The 25,742-nt window shown below is 47.4% G+C and overlaps 1 protein-coding gene across 1 annotated transcript in view; it reads right to left on the reverse strand.

Moving 5' to 3' along the window:
- Positions 1–25,742, reverse strand: part of FRMPD3 (FERM and PDZ domain containing 3) — a 161,493-nt gene that overhangs the window by 70,743 nt on the left and 65,008 nt on the right. Inside the window, exon 3 of the mRNA XM_090060452.1 lies at positions 21,050–21,154. The gene's annotated coding sequence lies outside the window, so the exon portion shown is untranslated. The remainder of the gene's footprint in view (positions 1–21,049; positions 21,155–25,742) is intronic.

The raw sequence follows: 25,742 nt of genomic DNA on the forward strand, positions 1-25,742 counted from the left end.
GAAAGCCTCTAAGCATCTCCAGCCTAGAAAGCCTTACCAGAAACCCTGCTGCCTGGGGAAGGCTGGGGGAAGGATGCCTGCAGCTATCAGCACAGCCAACAAGTTCCTACACTTCTCTAGCAAGCCCCTTCTCACTTTGCCCCACCCCTGCTCTCCTGTCTTTCTCCAGGTGAATCAAAACCTACACTTCTTTCATCAGAGAAATCCAGAAATTGCACTCAGATGTCACAGTGACAGGTGGCTATTTAAAATACCCAAGATACCACAGAGCTTCAGACACATGACAGAATTTACCCTGTGAGGTCAAGAAGCATTAATCCCATTAAATCTGTCAGGATTGGTCAGAGACAGAAATCTGACAGGAAGTTCCCAATCTCCCTTCCTTCTGCCATTATTAGATACAACTTTATTGACACCCCCTTTTATTTTTCTGCAGGAAACAGTCCCAATATGACAGTATTTTAGGTTTTGTCTTTAGGATGAGATCACTTAGGTAGCTTAGTGGAAACAAACCCAACCGGCTTTGACCTCAGCACACTTTTATCCTTTCCTTGGCTACCTTTAGTGAAGCCTTTCAGGCCTGTATCTTGAGTGCACAAAGGAGCAGAGCTCTACCAGTTGCTTTATACAGGCACAGAGAAGCAGATCACTGGGCCATCAAGCCCTGTTAGTGGATAAACTGTGGGACAGCTACATCTGTACTTCTCTGCATACCAACACTTACCAAATTTCAGCTGATATTTAAAGTAATAAAAAAACCTTTCTTTAGGGTTGAAGAGAGAACCTCTGGTATGCTGTTTGAGCCTGCAAGCAGGTTGACTTGCTCCATTCAGTAAGACAGGATGTTTACACTGCAGTTAGTAGGCTTCAGTGTCACTATAAGCTTTGCTAACTATTTCACTGTTTATTAATTAGCAGAAATGTCTAGCTCCTCCAATTCTGCAGGGATTGCTTATATATACAAGCCAGTCCCCAGTACCTTAAAAGGCCTGTCTGTACTATCTAACCCCCAAGTACAGCCAATACCTGATATGTCAGAGGACGGTTCTCTTCTGTTCTGGTTCTTACTGTGCACCAATCCCTCTGGTATCTGAGTGTCTTAGAGCATGTTACTACAACATACCCAGCTAATGGTGCCATGATGAGGGAAGGAAATGACTGTTGCAAGTTACTGGCTAACAATAAAACATTAAGTTAGCTATCCTCCTTACTGGTTGGGAGTCAAGCTGGGTTTCCTTACATTGTGCTGTATAGCTCAGGACAGGTCTGTGTCTGGAGGGAGCCCACATTTCACAGGTACAACAGACAGCCAAACACAAGCATCAGTGTGTAAAGTGAAGTGCAGACATTCCCCAGTATCTCTACTCTCCACTTCTTTACAGTTTGAGAAACCTGGAAGCCTGGTTTTCCACTGGCCTTCTCCTTGTGCCATCATTTACACAAGGTACTGACTGGCAAAGCAGCAACTAAGCATGATAGGTCCAAAGGAGGAGTTCTTCAGCAAAACCTGGAAAAAGCTTCTGCATCTTCTGAGAAAATAAGACATTCCAGGAGACGGCTTTCATGCCGAATGGAAAAAAATGGAGCTATCTTACACACAGCACTGACTTGCCAGTGGAAGGTATGAGGAATATAGTCAACAGATATTCTGAAAGGCTGCCTGACGTTGGGTCTCTGGCAGGCATTTCCCTTTCAGACATGTAAAACAAGAAAACCTCAGAATGCCAGCACAAATGATACAAATCCACGGCAGGATAATGCTTCACTGGTAGAACAATACCCAGCTCCAGCAGAGCCCTTCTCAGCAGTAGAGCTCCAAGTGAGATGCAGAGGAGATCAGCAACATTATCTACATCACACATGGAGAAACTAAAACATAAAGAGATGCAGTGACTGGCCTAAGTCACCCAGCTGAACACTGGCAGAGCTAAGAGCTGAATTTACATGCCCCAAGCCCCTGTCTGCAGTACTCTGTGATGGTTAGACTGTCTCTCCCACCTATACTTCCATACAGAAACCAGAAATGTGATGTGAGAGCCCTTCTATGATATCCCAACCCAGGTCCTTCAAGACCTGTTCCCTTATGTTGTCACAGCCCGTGGCACAAACAATTTCATACTTTATACTGACATCTTGATACCAGGTTTTCTATGCCACAATGGGATCACATGGCCTTACTAACTGTGGATGTTTTGTGTACCCCAGGGAGAGGAGGGGAAGCCATGCCCCACTCACCGTGCCTCCTGCTTGTTATCATGGCCTACACATTCCCCAGTGCTTAGCATTCCCAGGGTGAGGCAGCCCTTTTACAAATCCAGGTATTGTACAACAAGCAGGACTTTCTCTTGTAATTTTCATCTGCCAAACATGATTCTGACCTCAGAGCCCAGCAAACAGATAAGTCCTACCCAAAGGGGCCGACAACTTCTCCAGAAAAGTCACTTTATGTTTCCTCTCATAGACAGAAACTCTCCTCTGTACTTAATAATAATAATCATCTTAATAATAATAATTTTCCTTGGGCATATCTACACGTGAATTTATGTTGCATTAAATTTACTGAGCAGTAAGCGGAAATAGGCCAGCATTTACATGTGTGTTACTGCACAGTAACTAATTGTGTGTAAATTTCATATCTGCATCATGCAGGTATCAAATACACGTCTAAGTTGGTGTAAGTCGCCACAGTTACTCACAGTACAGGCATGCACATATAGATGTGCACCCATAATGCAAAGTAATTTTTGGTTACTGCGCACTAAATGCGCACATGTAGATGTGCCCCTTGTGGAGAATATTGCATTATGCAATGGCCACATGGAGGCTGTACCTTCTGAACCCAGGCCAGCGTTTAGTGAAACTAGGTCACGTTCACCTTTTCCACATGTAAAGGGAATCCTGGTGGGCTAAGATTTAACATGCTGCCCAGTCCATTAGCAAATTTAAGTGGGCCCCTGGCTCCATCCAGAGGGAAAAGCTGCACATCATAGACTATGTAGGCTGCAGATCTATCTCCTCAGCCCAGCAAAGCTCACGAACCCCAGTCTGATTCCACTCTATGCCTCTTTCAGGCTATTTCATCAGGGCCTTCCATCAAACTCAGATACCCACACAGTAACACAAAACAAGGCTATTCCATACACCAATACATACCTTCCTTCCTTCACCTCCAAGACCTACCAAAGAACCAACCTTCCCTCACTGCTCTCCCAGCCTTTCACATACACTGCCAGAGCCCTTCTCTCCCTCCTTCCCCCTCCCCCCGGAGTCTGATAACTGAACAGAGCTGACTAGCCCCAGGGCTCAGGGCTTAAAAATGCAGACCACCCTGTAGTAGGCATGATCCTACAAGGCAGTAGGAGTGAACTATGTAAAGATGTGCTACAGGACACAAGGACACAGGACACAGGTAAACATGACATGATATGGTGAGCTCAGGTCAAATCTGGATTTTTCCGCAGAGGCTGGCTCAGCGGTCTGAGCAGGAAAAGTGCTATGGACTATGCTATGGTGCTATGCTATTTATATATAAATACTAAGTATTTATATATCCCCCCTTTGTATGATACACTTATCAAAGCCCCTTGGAGCACAAACCAGACAGTGTTAGATGTCAGCCAGACCAATGTTAACTGATGCAATCACACTAAAGTCCATCGCCAAACAAAGCCACAAACAACTCTCCACCAACCCAAGAAGAACAATGTGTGGGTAAACAGAGAGGCCTTGCAATGTGCCCTGAGGATGAACAGCCTAATAGTGCATGGCAGGGATGAATTCCAGAGTCAAGGCCCCTTTGTCAAGAACACTCTTAAAAGAAATATTGGGAGTGCCAGCCCAAGCATCTCCACTGATGTCAGCTGTCACCATCTTCATCGGTGATCCCTCACAGTTGAGGATGATCACTCCCACAGGTCAAGAAAAGGGTTGTGGATGAGTCCGCTGATGTCTATGAAGACTGATCCTAAAGCCGCAGACTCTGACACCACAAGTGGTGGTTAAAGGGAGGGTCAAACTGTGGATTTCTTGGTCTTGTCTCCTTTCCTTCCATTTCTGTTGTTTTTCTGCCTCCAGGGTGATACAGTTTTCCTCAAAGAAAGATATACCTTCTCTCACAAGGTGTTGCCAGGTAGCTTTGTCCCAGGCTAGTTTTTCCCAATTTGTGGTGTCATTCTCACACTTAATGTTTGCCTTGAGGATGTCCTAGAAACGTTTCCTCTGACCCCTGCATGTCCTTTGTATTTCCTGAGTTGGCAGTATAGCAGTTGCTTAGGTAAAGGCACATCAGGCATGTGCCCATGATGCTCTATCCACTACAGCTGATGTTGAATAATCAATGTTTCCATGCTAGGGGTGTTAGCATCAGTAAGGATACTAGCATTTGTGTAATGATCCTTCCAGTTTATGCCAAGGATTTTCTGGAGGTAGCATTGATGAAGGTATTCCAAGCTTTTCAGGTGGTCCCTGTAGGTCACCCAAACTTTGTAGCTACAGAGGAGAGTTGGGATTACCACAGCCTTATATAATAGGAGCTTTGTCTGAGTCTTGATGTCGTGATCATTGAACCACAATGTCAGATATAGGGCCAGGGTAAAGAGAGGCCAGGGCCAAGTTCTTCCTTCTGTTGCAGCCCCGCTGAATCAGCTTTAGGAAATGTTCCAGGCTGTGGAGATCTGGGTTGAGGACTCCTCTTGCCTCCCTGTAGTGTGGCACAGATGGGGGCATGGCCAAAGGAGGGTGTGTCCCTGGGTGTCTCCCTTGGTGGCCTTTGTGGCTGAATGTAACTTAGAAGAGGCTTGAAGCCTCTTTAATTTACTCTAAGGGACCAGGAAAGATGCCCAGCAGATATGACAAGACAGGAGGCACAATGATCCTTCTAGCTGCTCTGCCACTGCACAGGCAGATGGGACAATGTAGCCCATGATCTATAAATACCCAGGAATCAAAGCACATTGATTCCTGCAGGATGAATGGCTGCTGCTCACTGATAGGAGCAGTCCAACCCAAACCTTTCCATGTCTTCCTGCTGTTACTGTCCTGAAGGTCACAGCTGTGCCAGCCCTAATCAACTCTGACCCTTCAGAGGAAGGAGAAACTCCAAGTGCGACCAGTCAGTTAAACAAGGCAGCATACAAGATATAAAAATCCTTCCGCCCTCTTGCTGGCAATCAGCTTGCTCCCAGAAGTGTGATGGTTGTCTGTTTTGTCATCCTAGCTTAGCACACAGATCCTTGAAACTCATAAATAGCTATGGTATTGTCCAGCTCCTCTTCTGCCTAGCCACACTATTTACCCTGATGACCCCAGCGGTTATGGGGTCACTGGCCATGTGACCACACATAAAGAAAGATTCTCTTACGATACAGAGAAGTCAGACAGGCTGGGAACATTTCCTATCTAGCTGAAGATTCTTCTCTAACTGAGCTGTCCTTACTTTGTGCAAATAGAGGAAGCTACCCCTGATGCTGTAAGCAGCTGGGGAAGGTGGACCCTGAATAGCTGCTTATGACAACTATCTTCTGGAAGTATCTGCTTTCCCCAGCTGGCTTATCTTCCTGGACATAATTCATTTGTGTCCAGGCACTAGATCTTCTGAAATTAAGATAGTTTTGCAAAGGGAAAGTGAGCTCCAGAGAGTTTTATCAACCTGAATTTTAAAAATATTGTTTGAGTCTCAGAACATAACTCAGACTTGACCATGAAACATTAAAAACTAAATTCTGTCCTTTCAGCTCAGTGGAATGGAGCCCAGCTGATAAGGGAACTTTGGGATATTGGTAAGTGTCAGTAGTAATAGACGACAATGTTATTTGGGTAAATGTGATATCTTTTATTAGACTAACTGAATAGTTGGAAAAATTGTTCTTTACAAACTTCTGGGCACTAGCACCCTTCTTCAGGCATAGGGAGAGTCTGCTGGTGTTTGTCTACATTCTAGGGTTGAATAGAAGCGTAACACAATATGCAAGATGTGGGTCTGTGAAAATGCAAATGTGTGGCCCAGAAGATCAGAGGCAATAGGAGTTAATGGGTGTGAGACAGGTATGTGGCCAGTGTGGGGGGACAAAAGAGAGGAATGCTGACCCATGATAAAATGTAGGATGTAAAACGTAGAGAGGTTACCTGGGGTTATCAGATGGCAGGCAAGTTATAATGTGCCATAAGTTCAATGTCTATATTTAGGTCCATGATTTTTGTATCCAACTGATTTATGAAGTGAAGTTTGTAGGCTCATCTAGGAAAGGTGTTTTGTAAATTCTCTTTGAGAATTAGAACTGAGAGATTGGAGAGAGAGTGGTTGTCTTGTGAGAGATGTACAATCACAGGTAATTCGGTATTTTTGTCTTGGATAGATTTTCGGTGCATGTTCATTCTGGTACGCAGCTGTTGTTTGGTTTCTCCTACATAGCATTCATCAGGACTTTCAGTGAACTGGATGAGATATATAACATTCCTGCAGGTTCAAGTGTAAGATCCAAGAATGGTAATGGTTCTGTTGTGGGGTGTAGTTATTGTGGGAGTGGTGGAGATGTGTTGGCAGGTTTTACATTTCTTATCCCAGCATGGTCCGGATCCATTCGGACTGCTTTGGGCCATAGGAAGTTTGCTTCTGGTGATGCACTTGGCAAGGTTCAGTGCCTGTTTAAAAGCTAAGAAGGGAGGTTCTGGAAAGATCTCTTTGATAATTGGGTCTTCTTGTATGGGTTGCAGCTCTTTGAGGATTTTCCATATAGGTTACAGGGAAGAATGGTATGTCATAACTAATGCTGTGTGATTCATGAGGATTTTCTTTTTGTACTACAGCAATTCTTCACATGGTATCCAGGTGGCTCTTTCAAAATATGATCTATCTCTCTGGAGGAGTGTCCTTTTTGAGTGAAAGCCCTTTTGAGATTTGTGAGGTGACAATCATGGGTATTCTCCTCAGTACAAATTTGGTGGTATCAGAGGTCTTGGCAGTATATTCAAGCTTTCTTGATGTGTTTAGAGTAATTGCTGGTTCTGTGAAAATATGTGAGTTTCTTATATATGATGGTTTGTATTTCACCATTCTGGATATTGACCAGAGTATCTAAAAAAGGAAATGTTGGTGCTGGAGTATTCTAGAGATAGTCTGATGAAGAGGTGATGATGATTAATACATTTGTGATGGAAATCAGAGATTCCAGGTTTTCAGTACAAATGATGAAGATGTCATCTTTATATCTTAGGTATAGCATGGGTTTGATGGTGCAGGTCTTGAGGAATTCTTTTTCCACGTGGTCCATAAAAAGGTTAGCATATTGTGGGGCCATTTTGGTGCTCATCACTGCACCCATGGTAGAGCTTGCACGTCCACAGCTGTGATTTTCAAGACAGCAGTAGTAGGCACGAGACAACAGAATTATGCTGAGACCTCAGTTCGCTGAATGTAATCCTTGCTTGAAAATAAAGTGAAGCTGGAGTGACCACTCCAGGGGGCAAAAGCTTGAATAGTTTATATGGACACATCAGTGTTCTCCTTTCAGCCTTGCTGGTTTAATTTAAAGGAAAGGCAGGTGCCAGTACATCTGGAACCAGCTTGGCTACAGGAACTGCTGGAGCAAAAGAGATCATCCATTTGTCCATCTGTTGGGGCTTCACTCCTAGACTGGATGCAACTGCTAGAGATAAGTGTTCAAGGGCAGGGCACCAGGATGTAGATAGGGTTCCTCTGTTTACCCTCCCATGGGAGGTGGAGAGTATGAGACACCATGACTCTGGGCTTCTTTAAACTTCTCCGGCAATGGATCCCAACTCTGAGATGGTACCTACCTCCTTTAGGTAATAGGAACATGTAACTTCCATGTTAGACTCTCAGTTGTTATGATGATGAACATAGTATAAATCCCAGATTCAGATTATTAGCTTAGTTTTCATTTTCCCCACACATTACTTCACCAAAGGATGTACCTCTCCACCTCCTAAGTACCACAAACACAGCTATAGTAAAGGGATTCTGTTCAGTGCAATCTGTTTTACATATACAGTTATATTGCCATGCCACTTTTCTATGGTTCTTTCTAAAGAAGGTTTGCAGTCTGTATTTCCCTACTGCAATAAACTTATAGTCCCTGTCAGGTTTAACTTTTTCTAGTTGTTTTGATGTGATTAAATACCTTGCCAATTTCTCTCTGGGCAGGAATAATGGACAAAAGAACAAACTATTAAAGGCTATTTGAGGACCTTGGCATTGTCAATATAAGGAAGTTGCACCAATTCAACTGGCTTTTAAACCCAGTTAGTTAAACTGGCACAAACTCCTGTGTGAACATACTTATTTTAGCCTCTGGCACTTATTTTGGTTTAGATTGAATCTGTTCTAGATCAACTTAAGCAATCCTTCCCCACAAAAACCCTTGCAAAAAGGATAAGAGTGTCCACGCAGGGTTTGCTCTGATGTGGTAAAGGACTCAAACATCTGATGCTGTGCATGTGGCATCAGTGGTGCTGTGTGCAGGTTTAAAGCTAGGTATACCCTTGAGCATATCACCAGTCAAGGCCCAACAGAAGACCCCAGAAGCCACTCATATTTTCCTGTCCAGGAGGTGGATGACAGTTGAGGTTGGCAGTCTACAGGTGGATGAACGTGGAGGTTGGCTGATGAAAGCTGAGGTTAGTAATCTACAGCCCACACACTGGATCTGGCTCACAAAAAAATTGAACCAGCCTACAGAGGTGATCTGGCCTATGGCATCAGTCAGCAGCAGGGGGACAGCTAGGGAAGTGGCAGTGGCTGGGTTACATGCAGCAGTCCACTTTAGGGCTGAGCTGTAGTACTGGTGATTTGGCCCACTGTCCATAAAAGGTTGATGATCCCTTTTAGGGGAATTAGCCATGTCCTTTTGAGAGTCCCTCCTCTTGGAGTGGTCAGATATCCATCCTGCACTCAGTATTCTGGAGAAGCCATCATCACAAACTGCAGAAAGAACATCCCATGAGTGCATATCTAACACCACCCTCCATGGACTGGAACTGGCATGCCACAAGCAAGCCATGGGCTTTCTACTGCCCCACTTGCATAGCAGTTCCCATCCTCACTACAACTGTTGCCATGGGTTTGCTATGATTCCACAGAAGAGGAACAGGGAAGAAAAAAGGCTGGGGGATAGATGGAAGAGGATAGGGATGCTACACGGTTGCTATGGCAGCTCCTGACTTCTCAGCTGGGCTTATAACAGCTGCCTCCCTTTGCTATGTGCTGAGCTGCACTTGTTCAGCCTCATCTTGGGATACTTGCACCAGGGATGCTTTAAAATTCCCCTCAGCTCCTCACTTAATCTCTCTTACAAGAAACAAACATTGCTCGGGTTTTTATGACTGGCCAGCTGCATCATATTGCAGCAGGATGGTGTAATGTGAATGCCCCAATGTTCAGCAGTGCTGGGGAGGGAGAGCAGTGATGAAAGCCAGGGGAAGGTTTGGGGGAGAATGCAGGCATTTGAACATGTGGCTTCCCTTCCCAGATGGAAGTGGGCCCAAACACAACCCAGGGGACAGCACTGGCCTTTCTTCCCTAGACTGGTGGGGAGGGGGTGCGGGGCAGGGGTTTCTCTGAGCAAGGCATTAACTCATCACTCTGCCATACCAACACTGCCTGATGCCTCTACCTTTTTTTAATGATCTTTCCCCTTCCCTTTACAGGACCAAGCTGTTTTGTGACAGGGTAGCTCCTTAAAACCTGGAGGCCCACTAAGAGGAGGGCAGACACCTGATATAGGCTCTATAGATTATATCTGTACTGCCCAGGCATTCATGTTGTACTCCTCAAGCCTTTTCCAGCACTCTGGTCATGGTCAAGACTGTGGGAGAGATTCACCCAGAGCATTGCCCAGGTCAGGGAACACAAAAAATGCTGCATTGGGTAAAAAGTGCAAATCTATCTAGCCTTGTATCCTGACTCTTTCCTTACCAGAGGGGATGCTAAGAGAAAGAGTACTGAAGCAAGGCTTATCCAGACTAAGGTGTCCTCTGCCCCTCTAGTTCTCTCTAGACATATCACTTTCTCTCCCACTGGGAGGCTCAAAACTGCTTGTGTTTCTGGCATAGAGAGACCCTGGACATTGCTTTCAGTATAACAAGCTCCTGAATCCTGTGGGTTGGAAGTATGTGGCTGAATCTTTGGCTAGTGTAAGTCAGAGGAGTTCTATCACAGCCAGGGTGGTGCTGGTTTACACCAGGCAAGGATCAGGTCTTCTTGAGGAAGACACCAGCTCCCAAAGTACATGTGCTGACGATGTAGGGACAGCACAGAGACCTTTGCTTCTGTACTTAGAGGTGGCAGGGCAAGAGGGAACTGAGGATGGGTGTCATGCCAGTCCATTAAAGGAACTTGAACCTCTGATCAGGTGGAGGTTCAGTGATCCATCCCTGAACTGCTCAACACAGAGCTCTGTTCCAAAACTCAGGCATTGGCTACTCAGGGCAAACATGTCAACCCAGGGGCTAGCTGACATCATGTTTGTCACGAAGTACTGAGAGCCTGTCTGCTTGGGCCAATATTGCTTAGGTTGTGAGGCAGGTCTTTCCTCAGGCCTGTTATTAATGTGAGACTGGGCAGTTTCTCCTCCCGCTGTCTTAACCCCTAAACTCTGTGTCCCAGCTCATCTCATTCTTACCATTTTCCCCACAGGCCCAGCCCCTGTCTGGACTCCTGTCCTCTCTCTACCCCACCCACCATGAGAGGGAGAGCACGGGACTGAGCAGCAGGGCTCAGTTTCATTCCATCTGGTTGCTCCCAGTCACTGCCAGTAATCAGATCAGCTATTTCCATCCTGTCTGGAATTTTGAAATCTCCCTGGAAGATAAGAATCTAAGAGGCTTTGGGGAAGACGCCTTGCCTGAGAGAGGAATTGGCAGAAACAGAAGGAGCCTGTGGATGGATATGTAAAGGTTTTGTCTTTTTTCTAATGAGCCCACCCCATGCAAACAGTTCCCACTGAGGTCCATGAGTATTTGGCATGGGCCCAAAGTTACTAACGGAATCCCTCCCTCCTTTCTCTCCTGCTGCAAACACCCCAGAACAACCCAAGCCTTTGCATGGCTTTCTCTCCTGCTGGGCTCTGCTGGCTTTCCCCACCTTCTGGCTTGCATTTGGCATGCTGTTTGCAATGTGTGTGGGATCCTCAGCATGTGTGGCAGAGACTGGAGACACAGGCCAAGAACCATTTTCTAGGGAACATATGGCAGCACCAACTTGGAATGGAGCCTGCAGGGATTTTGTTGTCTGGACTTACAGAGACCAACAGCTAGCAGGATACTAAGTCAGCTGACTATTACTACCAGGGGGCTGGTTCTGCTCATGCAAACTAGGGCAGTATTCACCTTTCCTCCCAAGGAACCCAGGAAGAGCAAGAAAGAGGCTAATATAGGCCATGAGGGCTACATACCGCGTAACTAGCTTACAGCCTGGTCTGTGGTCTAGGGGTGTTTATACACATACTCTGAGAGCCACACTAATTAAAGTGCCTGGAGTGTTATGTGTAGCAGCATCCCCATGCTGGAAAATGGCAGTGGGGGAACTTTAACTAAAACTCATTGAATGAGCTTTAGTTAAATGCTGCCACCAGCATTTTTCAGTGTTGGGACACAGATGCACGTGATGCTGGAGTCTGCTGGAATGTGGTAATTACCATACTCCAGCAGATTCAATTAATCGAGTCTGCTCTGATGCACTATAATTACAGTGCATTGGAACAGCCTTGATGCACATGTATAGCCCTGGGAGCCTTCAGGATGATCCTCTCCCCAGTCTGCACAGAGCAAAGACATGCAGGGGATGCAGCAGCAGCAGTAACAGCTGGTACATGAGAAGGTTGCTAGAGCCTGAGTTCTCAGCCTGGAAGTTGTGAACAGGTGCCAAGGAGTGGAGCACTGCATGGAATTGGGAGATAGGAGCCACATCCCCATGGCACAGGTTGGGAGTGTGCATCACAGAGCCAGGACTGGAACATGGGAATCGTGGCTCCCCAGTGCTCTTTGCTCCTCCAAGTCAGACTGCTCCCCCAGTGAAGCCATTGGGGAAGGCACTCAGATCTATATGTGAGAACACTGTTCTGCTAAAGATTGTGTGCCGGGAGCTGGTGGGACTGTAAATGACTTCCTTAGTAGTAGGAAGCCCTAGTCAAGGGCTGCAATGAGCAAGGTGCTTCTGCTTGGAAGGGGAGGCCCAGAGACCTGGAATATGTGTGCCATAAAAATGGCTGTGAGGGAAGACAGCTGGGGCCAGCCAGTGGAGCTCCCTGCAGGACTGGTATTCCCTACGGTCAAACTTGGATTTATTAGCAATTGTTAAAGATAAATATAAAATCAATATGGCTTTTCAAGATGCTTGGCTGTCCCCAACACCCTGCTTATTGGGTGGACGGAGACAATTAATTAGCTCTTATCCTTAGGCTTTGCAGCATGCTCTACCTAGGAGCAGATTCAGTGTTTCTCTGCCCTGAACTGGCACTCCTGTTTGCCTTTCCATCCTTGCTCACCAATGCAGCCCTCAACCAGCATGGAGGGAAAGTTCCTTTGGGAAGGATACTCCAAATTAGGGCTGCCCCATTATCTGGCTCAGCAGTGCTGGAGATTCAGGTAGCAGATCCAGGCCCTGACTTCCAAAGGGGCTCCAAGTTTTGTGGCTTTCAGTTTTCTCCCCAGTCACTCTGGTCCCCCAAGGGCTTTGGTGACCTTCGCCCTTATTTCTGCTGTAGCTACTAGGCGAACCACACTTGCATTCCTGTGGTGGCGACCAGGGTGCCAGCAGTTCCAGCAGCATGGGGCATGCTGGGAAGGTGGCACTTAAACCTGTGTCTAAAGTTTCACCCATGTAGCCACTTGCCTTGCTGGCCTTCAGCCTCGGCTGGCACCATACGACTGATGTTGGAGCATGTCCGTTGCTTAGCACAGAAAGGGCTAAGCTGGCCAACAATTACCAAACGACCTCCCAGTGCCAGGTGTGTGGCTGGCATGATACTAGGCCTGGGCAGGGACCAGATGGCTACTGTTAGAAGGCTGAGATGTGCCACGCCTTGAGATTAGGAGCTAGCAGAAGGCAAGGTGTACTCCGTGGGCATGGCCTGAACTCTGAGTTATGGAAGAAGTGAGCCAAGCAGCCAAATGCAGCTGTAAATAATGAGGTGGAAGAAGCAGCCTGTTTTGTGACAATTAATTCAACCCTTGCTGCTCAGCCTGCGGTTTTTAAAGTGCTGTTGGGAGTTCAGCTAATACTATTAGGCAGGGAGTGAGGTTTGCTCAGCGTGCAGCTCTGGGCTATGAGGCGTCTCCAAAGGGGAAGGAGCCATGAAAGTGTTGTGGTGGGTTCCCTGACCCCCCAATCATGCTGAGTTCCTGGAGATAATGCCTCTGTACTGTACTGTCTCCTGTACTCACTGTGTTTAGCCATCTGCTAGGCATTTAACACCTGCTATGACAATGATCATTGTGGGCTGGATCCTGCTGGAAGCAGGTGCACAGAGCTGAGAGCAGGGCGAGGTAACAGATGCTGAGCAGGATGGCAGCAAAAGGAAATCTGATCCCGTGGGAAAGACAGCACTGCTGAAATCCACCATTACTCTGGCCCTGTGGAAGACAGGGTGGCCCAGGGCTGGCCTCTGGCAGGGGAGCCACAGGAACTATTTCCAACACTAGCTGTTTCTGGCCTGCTCTAGCTGTTTTTTACCTGAATCCTGTCTCCACTGCCCTCTCTCTGGTCAGACTGTGAGCTCCTTCATACTGGAACTGTCTCTTCTTGTATGTGCTGGGATGCAAAGACTAAGAGAGGAAATTGAAGAAGGAGCCTTGGTATGATGGAGACTGTGCAAGGTTTCACCTCTCCTCCAGTGCTCCCCCACCCATGCTCCCCCACTATTTTACTTTCCACTCTCAAGAGGAAGGATTTGGCTCACAAGAGTTCCAAGAACTGCTGCAGCTCAGAGTGGAGGAGATCACTGGGGCTAGGGACAGACATTACACATAAACTGGTTTAAGTGATCAGGAACTGATTTAAACCAGTAACAGAACATAAGTTCAATGTACATAAACCAGTTTCAAAATACTGAAACTGGTTTAAGATAAACCTGGTTGAATATAGTACTAGACTTAACTGATTTGGGTTAAACCGGTTTATGCAATGTCTGTCTCAGACCCCTTTCTAGTTTAAGTTAAACCAGAGTCTCCCAGCATCCCAGATGCTTTGCAGCCATAGGCTGGGCTAAGCTGGGCTATCTGCTCCTGAGAGCAGGGCTGGCCTGGTCGCTCTGCTCCCTAGCCAGAGCTCCAGTGGAGACTGCAGGCACAGCAGGATCTGCCTGGCTTCCCCCTGCCTCCCTCCCCTACCTTGCCACTCACTGCTCAAGCAGGGATCCACCCCACCCTCCCATTTCCCACAGCATGGACCCCTACCTAACCAACATATGGAATGCTAGCGAACGCTATGTGTGGTATTCTAGCTAATGCTGTGTGTGTCTGTGTGTGTCCGATTTCACTGGGACAGGAGAAAGGCAGACAGGACAGTGTCCACTTAGGGCTTTTTGGAGCTAATGAACAGATCAGCTGGTAATGTTCCTCTGTTCCTTCCTTGGAAAAAGCTGTTTAAAAAGAGCTTGAACTAATGAGAGATGCTTTTGTTATCTTGATGGGCTGCTAAACACTGTGTTATCAACTCCCTGCTGGCTCATCTGTCTGTCAGGTTTGCTGCAGACAGTATGAAGCAGAGAGAGGAAGATTGAAAAGATTAGTATCATCAGCAGATGCATGTACTGCACACAAGCAGTCCTCCCTCCTCCTCTCCCCTTTGCCTCAGAGTGCTAGCCCGGGGCTGGGGGGTGGCAACACCCTCAGCCCTTGAGCAGCAAGTGGATAAAATCCTGGGACTGTGCAGGCAGGGTGGGGGTTTACACCGCTCTCTAAACAGAGTTCCCTGCCATGGCTTGGCCATGCCCCCCAGCTCAGCACTATAGAAGGGAAGAGAAGGCTGCTTTAGTGTCCCCCGGCTTTTAACTCGAGCCACTGCAGGCATGTGTCTGCGTTTCCTCAGTCTAGACGGAATGTCTGTGAGCTTGCAAATCAGTTCAACCTAGGCAGATTAGACTAACCTGCAAAGATTGAATTAGTTCAGGCTCAGGCTTTTTGAATGTTTGTCCCTAGCCTTACTGCTGAGCCCTGCCTCACAAGCCACCTCTGCTCCCACTAGTATGGGGCTCTGTCACCTTGGGTACAGGTAGGGAGGATGATGGCAACTTGGCAGGAACAGAGCCTGCCTGATGCTCAGACCAAGAGCCTAGGTGGCAGATGAGTTCCCAGCTCTGTAATGACTCTCTGGGTGCCCTTGGGGAAGTTATTTAACCTCTCTGAGCCTTTGCTTCCATCAGCTGTGAAAGGGCATGTGGTTAAAACACAGGATTAACTCCCAGCTCTGCCACTGACCTTGGCACCTCTGCCTCCAGCACAGCAAGGATTATGTCACGCAGGGAAGCTGCAAGGCTGCACTGATCTTTTCATATCGCTAAAGGCTTTGGATTAGAGATGCTGAAGCAGTGCAAAGGATTACCCACGAGACAGCCTATGGTAAGCCAGTCCAGGGAGTCAGGGGAGGTCATAAAATTAGCTGAACTGGAGGAACTTGCCACTTGCTTCTGGGGTGCAGGTCTGTGCCCCTCCATAAACCACCTCTGGGTAGAACTGAACCAGCCCACTTAAGCTGAGCTGTAGTACAGAGGGAACAGAGATCCCCATGACATGTGAGCTTGAGCAACAACTCACATCAATACTTTTCTTCCCCACCCCTGCCTTTTCACTGCCCCGGCCCTTCTTTCCCTCCAGACCCCTGTCCTGACCCAGCCCAAACCACCCCTCCATCTTTTGAATGGCATAGGTCTTTCCTGGGTCACAGAAGGCTGCCCTCAATCACAGTAACAGACAAATCATTGCATAAAGGAATGCAGGCAGCCAGCGCTGCCAGGGAGCAGGCAAAGTCAGGGACCCTCTGCCCCTCAAAGCAGACATTTGCTTTAACCTTTTCATGGACATGCTGAAAATCAGATCCTGGATCTGTTGGGGTACCAATCCTGGGTGCAAGTCTCGCATAACCACTTGCCTCCAATGGTGCTTTCTGCTGGGAGAAAGCTAGAACAGCCATACTCTCTCATTCCCCACTGCTAACCACCCTCCTGTAACTGACAGGCTGGGGTGCTATGAAGTCTTAAGAGCTCTTGCTGTCTGAAGTGAATCAGGTAACAACTGACTGGGTGATAGAGGAGCAGCAAGTGGTAGGGGCATGTGTTTATCCTGCTGACAGGCAGTCAGGGAGTGGCAGTGTTAGCAGTGCAGACGGATAGGGATGGGTAGTATTCTTTATGATAGGTCAGTGAAGGGCACTGCTTTCATTGCCTTGCTGTCTCCACTGCCTTGTTGGATTGGTGAGTGCTCATGCCTTCCTAAGGCCCTGCCATTCCACTCCATTGCCTTGCCTATCTTCTTCCATCTGCGTTGCTCCTTCTCACTGGGCCAAATTCAACAAGTACATTTCCTTCAGCAGAGGCAGATGCCTGGCCTTGCCTTCCATCCCTCTCTTCCTGCCTCCCTTCCCTTCCCTAACACAAACATCTTATCAAGGAACAAATGTCAGTTCTAAAGCAACACCTGCCTAGGGTTGCTTGGCGTGGTAGATAGCAAGGGGGAGGGAGAGGACAAATTTTAGGAAGAGCTCGGTTCCACTTTAGGTATCACTAAGTGGCCATATGTTCCAGGGCTTTTCAGTGGACCCTTGGACCTGAGCTCTTTGGGAAACCTGGCTCATGGATCTGTAAGCATAAGGGGAGCCCAAAGCCAATTGTACTGTGGAGGCTACCTGCCTCTGTGACCCAAATAAAGAAGAAAGTGACTGGAACTAATGAAGCAGCAGGCACAAACATGACCTTGGAGTTTGGGTGCATTCCAGAGCCATTCCCTCAGGGGGTAAGGACCCCAGGTATCCCAGGTGTCAAAGTCAGAGGTGCTCCTAAAAATTAAATTACTGTATGAAATTATGGCTCCAGTTAGCACTGGACACCTTCCTACTAGGTAGTACCACCCCTACTCCATACTGAGAGTGTCAGTATTTGGACAGCAGGTTGGTGGGCAGAGCATTCCCCAGTCCTCTCAGGGAGCCTTTATCCTGTTGTGTGTAGCAATCACCACAGGAAGAATCCACCTGCGCATTTGCACCATCCCTTCTTTGGTGCCTGTGCTGGCAAAAGCCATGCCTGCCAGCATCCCTGCTTCAGTTGGGAGAGGTTGCATGCTGGAACCCAGCATAGGGAAGTGCTGTCCCAGCTAATGGGCCAGGACTGCATGTGCAGCAACTGCTCTGGGCAGGAAGCTGGTTCCCAGCTCTGCCCCCTGTGTTCTCTGAAGCCCAGTTCTAGAAGCAGTTGCAGGGGGAGCCAGGTGTCTGCAGAGAGGCATCCAGCAGGGCGTGGCTGCTGCTCTTTGTATCTACAGCAGAATGCAGCTGCAGGACATGATATCCCCTGCTACTACCCTAACATAACTCATGCCAACCTGGAGAGACTCCCCTTGGGCAGCTGGGAGCAGGGAGCTCAGTCCCTACAGCCCACTCAGTCTGTGGTCTTGCTACAGACTGACAACACAGAAGTCAGCAAGTGCTGGTGGTAGGGAAGGTGCTTGTGACAGACACACTGAACCCACTGCACCTAAGGTGCCAGGGGATGGCAGATGAAAATGACCTTTGGTCAGTGCTGACCTGCTCTGAATTCAGTCAGTGCTCTGCCCTTACACCCTTTTGCTGAGTTAGCCAGATCTTAACTCTCCCCCCGCTTACCTCCTTCCCCCTCTTGTACATCCTTTGCTGTTTTCCTTTGTCAGGCAACATCTCACCCTTCACTAGGACAGAACAAATGTTAATAAACCTGGTTAAACTTGGAGCTACAGGTACAATGAGAGGAGAGGATGGGCCAGAAAGAGCTGGCAGCATCTTAGTAATCCTCTGAGCAACATTTGGTCTCAGTGAAACACTTTCCTGTTCAGAGCGACCACCACAGGCAATTCTGCAGTAGACATAGTGCACACACACACATATAGTGCACACACAGGCTAAGTGGAAGGCCCCAAAAGCCTATTTCTGAGTGTCTGTAAAATGAATCTTTTCAGACACAATGACCAGCTTGGTCAGCAAAGTAAAGAATGTGATCAACATGTCCAGCTAAACCAGCAATGAGATTCAATTAAGTAGAGCACCAGGCCAAAAATCAGACATTATAAAGGAAGACAATACATTACCTAATCCAAATATACTATATCATAGCTTTATCTTAAAATATGAGTAGTGATTGATGTAACCAAAAGTATTATTTGCTGTTTTGTTATAATAGATATATTTTTGTTAATTTCCTAGATAGGTTGTAAAACCAAAGCAGACTTATTTATGGAAGACCACAAATTGTGAGGAAGAGAAAAACATGATGGTGACAACCAATGGTGAAGGAAGGAGATAAGCAATCTTTACTTCTAAATGTCTAAATTTCACAGGAACATAAATCTCAACTAACTGACATCTTCTATGTCCACAAGAGAATGGGCTCAGTCCAATTCCAAAAGTTTCAGTGAAACAAAGAAATTGAAATAAAACCAATCAGAGAACATTTATTAAAATACTAGGCAATTGCCCATCAGGAATGATAGGAGGGGTGGGCAGCTGGAAGGGGACAGAGTGCTGCTACCTACCTACCTGTCCCCACTGTTGTGGAGGCGCTCCACCCTGCTGCTGCTGCAGCCACCTCTTATCCGGAACACTGCTGGAGCACTCTGATTGGTTGTTTCAGTCAGCATTCTGTTTGGCTGCCGAGACAACCAATCAGAGTACGAATAAAGCAGACAGACAGATAGACTAAGGCTTTTATTATATTAGAATTAGAATCTATAAATATAGGGTATAGGCTGAAAGGAAATTTAAAAAACTCAGCAAATTCAAGAAGACTTGCTTCCAGTCTGTGCGCTACTCTCCTCCCCCTTCTTGGGTCTTCTTAGCCAGTATAGGTAAGAATCTGTGTTGTGCTGTCATAGGTAGTCATATAGACTTTGTGAAAACTGTTTGTTTTTTGTGTTTCGGGGGTATAAGCAATATAAGGTCAGGCTGTAGAGCTGTCTCTTGCCTCTTTTATCAGGAGCCAACCTACACATTTACCTGTAATCTAAGTAACAGGCTGCAGCCAAGATCAGGGCTCCCCACTTCTCACCATGTGCCTGACAGAATCTATACACACATGGTAAGAGATAGTTTCAACTCTAAACAGCTTATGGTCTAAATAGACCAGGTAGAGAAAAGTAGGGAGGGAAAACAGAAACACAGAGCTGGGAAGTGGCTTGCCCAAGGTCACCCAGTAGATCAGTGGCCAGTGTCCTCTTTACAGACTAGATCAGAAATTCTCAACCAGGATAGTGTGGCACCTTGGGGAATCTTAAGATCCTTTCAAGAATGGTGAGGGGTGCCATGTGATGTTTGCACTGTTAGGTGTACAAACATGATTCACAAAATAAACTCAGAGATCTGAAATAGGAATTCATAGTGTTAGAACCATTCTGACCTGCTGTGGGCTTTCTAGGTTCTTTGCAACAGAAAAATTGCTATATTATTTTTCCATAGTCAAAAAATGAGTGAAAGCTAAGAGCTGGCATTTTCTGAAGAGTGTCCCAAGTCCAACAAGGGGGTGCCTTACGCATAAAAAGATTGAAAGCCACTGAATTAGATGACTATATCTGTGTGTATTACTGTTCAGACAGCTGAGAGAGTCACTTGACTTAAGGGCTCACTGTTCTTCCCTCCACAGGTTGTCAGAGGAGCATCCTGTTGGTGCACAGGTGTGTACAAGAGACCCATCAGAGTGTGACAGAGACATTCTTGTGCCTGCTCAGGTTCCAGACATTTTGCAGGATAGTGTTTATAGACAAGAGTGAACCCATGTCTCCAGGGAGTGTGGCTATGTGCAAGTGCAGCAGTATTTGGATATACATCTAAGTGCCCTGGGCACATGTCTAGCAGAGGTCTGTGTGCCTGCATAAGGGATCTGTTTCTATTCAGTGAAACCTGTGTGAATGACTCGCTAAGAGAACACATGCTGATTTGCATGTGTGTGCATATTCTTCCGGTGGATGTTTTCCTATTAATGTAAATTGGTTTACCTGGAGGCTCCTAAGCATTTCTTCTCAGATTTTGCTGTGCTTCCAGGATGTTTCAGGGTTTTGTTCTCCACAGCTAAAGAGGTCTTGAAGCAGCTCACTAAGCATGGGATCAGGGTAAAATCCTTTAGAAATGCCATTGTGCTGCCTGCCAGCAATACCCTTTTGTTTCATGCACAAATGGGAAGCAGGGGGGAAGCCTGGTCTTGAACAAACACTTAGCCTGGCTCAGCAACTCTTAAGGGAAGTCCAGGATCAACTGGATTTGGGAGAGGATATTACACCCTTGCTGTGGCACCTTGGAGGGGTGAGTACATCCAATACCAATCCTGGATCAAGAACCTGCAACCAGCAACCAGCTCCCAACACACTTTGAAACAAGCAAGAGAAATCTGCATTCGATTCCCTTTCTCTGCTCTTGTTTTCCCTCTGAAATGCTTCAGAATCTCTGTTCTGCTGACAGGTTACGTGCCCAACAGGCTGCCTGGCAGATCAATTCATTAGGGACTTGATTTAGTTTCTCCCTCTTCCCTTCCTCTCTCTCTCTCAGTGACTCTAATCAATCTGACTCTAATGAATAGGGAACTAGTGGTAGTTTACAGGAGATCAAGAGAGTATCCACCTCACTGTCTGTGCAATACACACTTAGACACACAGGAGCTGGAAAGGGGCACACGGCATCTTGCTGCAATGTTTGAACTGTTGCCGACTGCTGGCAGTGGGAACCAAGCCCTGCTGTCAGCTCTCCCCACCCCTTTTTCCTGAGCTCCATGGAGACAGAAATATTTCTAAAGCAAAGCCACAAACAGCAAAAGCCAAGAGAGAGTATGGTCTACTTACAAGCTGCTTCGTGGTGCATGATACTCACTGTCTGCTCCCTATGGCCAAGGCGGCTGGCAGGATGAGGCAGCTGGCAGGATACTTGACCTCTCCCCCTGTTCCCTCTCTCTTTGCCCAGTACAGCCAACAGCGCCTGTGTATAAAAAGAAACACCTCTCCAGCATTAGAATTTCAGCACCTGTTGTGACCAGAATCTTAAAGAAGCCGCTGGCTCAGCCTCAGAGCCATGGCAGGAGTGAGCTGGTAAACACAGCCACTTCTCACAGTCTCTCGAATCCGGGATCCAGCACCAGGAGCTTGTCGGTGCTCAGCAGGCAAGGCCCCATGACATACATCCTGTTGCGGACGAGTGATCAGCAGCTCACTCGCGGTCAGGTGCCACCAGCAGCTGGACCCAGGGACCCATGCTTGAGTTCCCACTTCAATTGGTTTCTATTGCTGTTGTTTCTCTGAGGAGGGGCTGCTGGGCTTAATTCAATCTGGATGGGGGGGACTAAAATCCATCTCCATTTGGCCATGATATTCGATAAACTGGTTGGCCTTAGCATGGCTCCAGTGGGGGACAGTGACAGAGAAGCGATCGTGGCAACAAATGCTGACCGGAGCTCTCAGTGGAGAGGCCAGAGAGCTGTTGGACCGAAGAAGCCCACTTTGTGGCCATTTCAGGATTCCTCCTAAATGAGACAGAGGCAGGGGGAAGCTGCTGGAGCACCAGACCAGTTATGGATAGATTGCTTTCAAATCAGCACTGCTGAGAACATCACAGTTCTGACTATTCATCAATAGTCCTGGCTATTTAAAGGGGAAGTGAGAAAGATCCTCAGTGGGTAATGGTACTGAAGTGACCATAGGAGACACCAAGAAGAGAAGTTTGCAGGGAGAGGCTCTGGGAGGTGGAGAGGGCACAGCTGTGGGGAAGCATATTCTGCCTGACAGCTCCAGTAAGAAAGACGTGCATATAACTGGTTTTGGCAGAGCACTGCTGGGAGACAGCTCCCAGCACGAGAACCTGAGTTGGCTTTGGCGGGTGCTGTCATGAGGAGATGTTTGCTACCTGATGTTGTATCCCACATTAATGTTCATCTTTCTTGTCGGTAGTGGGAGGGGAAAGGATGTATTCAAACACTCACTTCCTCACTTGCTATCCTAGTCTCCAAAGCCTGAAGCTGATGGGGAAAGAGCTGAGAAGAAATACTGCAGGATCACTGTCAGAGTATCACAGACTGATCACCCTTTATTCCAGCTCATACGGATCACTGCTCCAAACACCCGAGCTGCAGTCCTTGGCTACATGAAATATAGCTGAAGAAAAATAGCCTCCCTGCTGAATGCTTGGCAGCACTGACCCCAAGCTGTGCTCACTCTTCTGCCCAGCCAGCTGCACAGAGGGTAGCACAGCCAAGTGCTCCTGCTGCTCTGGGACTGGATCAACTGCAAACACCAGGTCTGTATTCCTCTCTGGACAGCAGGACTGGTCGCGTTGGGTAAAGAGCAGCTTGTGTTTGTGCAGCTATGCTGGGGCACTGACCAGAAGACACTGCTCTGAATGAGGGACAGATGGAGCAGCAGCAGCTTGGGTTCTTGCATCTGCTGTGTGCAGGGTAGGGCAGTCAAACATATCAAGTGTAGTCCCTGCAGCTCTGCGCATGGCTGGTGCAGTTGAAAACATCTTTGGTTCCTGTCCAGGAACCAACAGATGTGTTCCCAATCCCTCCTATGCTGCCCATAGATGAAGCAGGGGGCAACAAGCACTGTAGCTTCCGGGGGAGGAGGCAAATGAGAAAAGTGCCCCCTCAGCTTTTCTATCCATTGGCTGTCAGGCTGTGGGGCAGAACACAGGGGCCAGGCTCAAAGCTGCCCGCTCACACATCAAAGGCAACATAAAGCAACCTCTTGCGTAACACCTGAACACTGCCGAGCCCATCATGCCTGAGCCATTTCTCTTGGATGTCACAGATAACAGATAAGCACTTCCAGGCTTGTTCCTGGGATTGGTGCCTTGAATTGCTTTGGCAGCATTTTAAACTATGTCCAAAAAATAAACAAAGCCAACTGTACAAGGCAGACTCAACACACCCCTTCCCAGAGGGATGTAGCCTCAGGGAAAGTGCTGGTGAGTCACAAGGTGATTCTATCTGACTGCCAGATCTACTGTTACCTACTGCCTGCCACCGTGGAGGATCCAAAAGTTCTTGGAGCTGACTTGATGTTATGCCACTTGTACCTGAGAAGCCCCAGGCTCTTTACAGAAGCTAATAAATTGCACTTTCAAGTCCCCTGCCAGGTGGGGAAGGTTGTAATCCCCCTTCACCAAGTCACGGAATGGGGGACTGACTTGCCCTCACTTACAGAATCAACAGAAAAGCCAGGAGCCAGATTCTTAGTTAGACCAATGTAAAATCCACAGTGACCTACCAGAAATCCACCGGGATAAATGAGAGTGATACACAGCCCCAGGGATCCCTGCGCCTCTTTGGCCTTGCTCTTCCCACCAGGTCACTCTTCTCTTCTACCCACATGACACCACTGGTGTCATTCTGGGATGAGAAGTGAACAGCCAAGCTTGCCATAAATATATGGTGCCAACATATGCCAGGTAAGGAGCTCAGCAGAATCCAGAGGCTGAAATCTGCTCTCACATACAGTGCCTGGGACTCCAACTTTAAGGTCTCAGCCCAAAGCTACACACAAAACTGTAAAGAATTTGAGGCACTGTACTGGGATGAGCCGAATCTGCCTTGTGGGGCCAAGACCTACATAGATATCAGAGATGAAGCACTATTGCTACTGAAAGCCTCAAACCATTGCCTATTACCTCCAGAGCTACTGGTCTCCACATCTCCAGAGACTTGCCCATCTAACATCAAGGCAGCTGGATGGTGTGGTATGGACCTGAGGGCATGACAGCAGGAGGAGCTTTTACATTCACCTTCTCCAGACTCCAGCCTTCCACTCAAATACTGAGCTGCATCTGTCTTTCAGCCTAATGACAGCCCTGCTGGGAAGAGACACCAGCTCCATCCCAGTTTCAGAAAGAGGATCAATGATCATTCTCTCTAATATTGTAAGGATATTGGATCCAATCGTGAGTGAGCCACAGTGGCCATTCTAACCTGATGGGTAGCTTGGGATGGGGCAAGGCCTTTCACTCCACATCTAAATTGTTGGATGCCTTCCCTCTGTCCAGGACACTGAGGCCATTTGTCCATGCCACAAAATTGGCCTTTAAAGCAGCTTAATGTCCTTTTGCACCGCTTTAATGGTGCAGCTGTTTGCATGTGTCAGCAACATAATGCGCTTTAATGACAGGCTGTTTGTACGTGTTGGTGGCGTAATGCATGTTAAATTATTTTGGGACACAGCAAAATAAAATATCTCCGAGGTGGTTTAGTTTGTTGTGGATGGAAGCACCAGGCCCCGTGCATCTCAGGGGCTGTGCAGGCAGCCTGTACAGGTAGACCGGCAGCAGTCTGTGCAGCCAGGCTCCACTGAAGGAAAAAAAAAAACGGTAAGCCTGATCTCTTTTTTTCTTTTCTCCCCGGAGCCTGCCTGCCTGAGCTGCACAGGGCCTGGTGCTTGCCTCCTCAGCTGCAGTGTCCTCTGGAACTGCTTGGGCTGGGTGCTTGCGGGTGGGTGGCACCTGGGGAGCACCATCGCTGCCATGGAGGGAAGCACCAATCCACTCCCTCCCACAGCTCAGGAATCAGCTCACCTTTCCCTTCCCGCCCCTGCTGCAGGAGAAGCAGATAAGGGTCGGGCCCAACCCTTGTGTATACACCATGGGGGTTTACTTTGCCTTAAACTGAAGTGGTGGTTTTAAAGACCCACCACTTCAATTTAGGGAGAATTAAGCCAAAGTAAACCCCCATGGCATGTACAAATGCCCATAGATTCCTGAGTAATCTCAATTGCATGAACATGGGGGCTGACAGAAGGGAGAGTATGTCCTCTCAATCTACATTGCATATCCAGAATAGGCAGCAGTTGACTGGAGGAGACAGCAGCCATATTTACTCCAAGCCCAGAGACTGCAGTGTGGGCTGAGACAGTTGAATGAATAAACCAGGCCCTACCTGCCTGTATTGGCTAAGTTGCTGCTAAAAGAGAAGGGAGAGCTTTTGGGCTCTAGAACAAATAAGGCCAGTACAGAAACCTGGGGTCACTCAGTTGTCACAGCAAACAGAATCAGGGATCCCCTTCAGGCCTGATTATCAAGCATCCATCAATTTGCACTTTGCCTCTATGATTTGGAAGCAGGAAGAAAATACACAACACTTTTCTTTGCTTTTTGAACAAAGATGTTACAAAGCTGGTTGAAGTTTGAAACTTTGGCATGGGATCTGACTTGCTTTACAGAACAGTATTTGATAGCTATCAATGGCTGATAAAACTCTATAGGGAACGGCAAGCTGCTCACGGCATCTTGCCCCCTTTGTGGAGGTGCCACCTGGTCTGAAGAGAATGAGGTGGGAGGAGGAACTGCTGTTGGAATTCTCTGTGGGAGAGAAATAATCAGTATCTTACTGAATAAACACATTCTGTGAAGTTATTTAGGGATATTGTCATAACATCAAATCAGGATAAAAAACCATAGAGCAGCAGGACGACTGACCATGGCACTTAGGAGCTGTGCAAGTCTTTCTGCATTCTCCAAACTTGTACATGTGCCAAGCTTTCATGACGTAGCTGTTCTGAAACCATCACAATGCAAATGAAGGCAA

Source organism: Crocodylus siamensis, chromosome 8 (genome assembly GCF_052110815.1).
Source record: "Crocodylus siamensis isolate JL-2025a chromosome 8, ASM5211081v1, whole genome shotgun sequence".
Lineage (NCBI taxonomy): Eukaryota > Metazoa > Chordata > Crocodylia > Crocodylidae > Crocodylus > Crocodylus siamensis.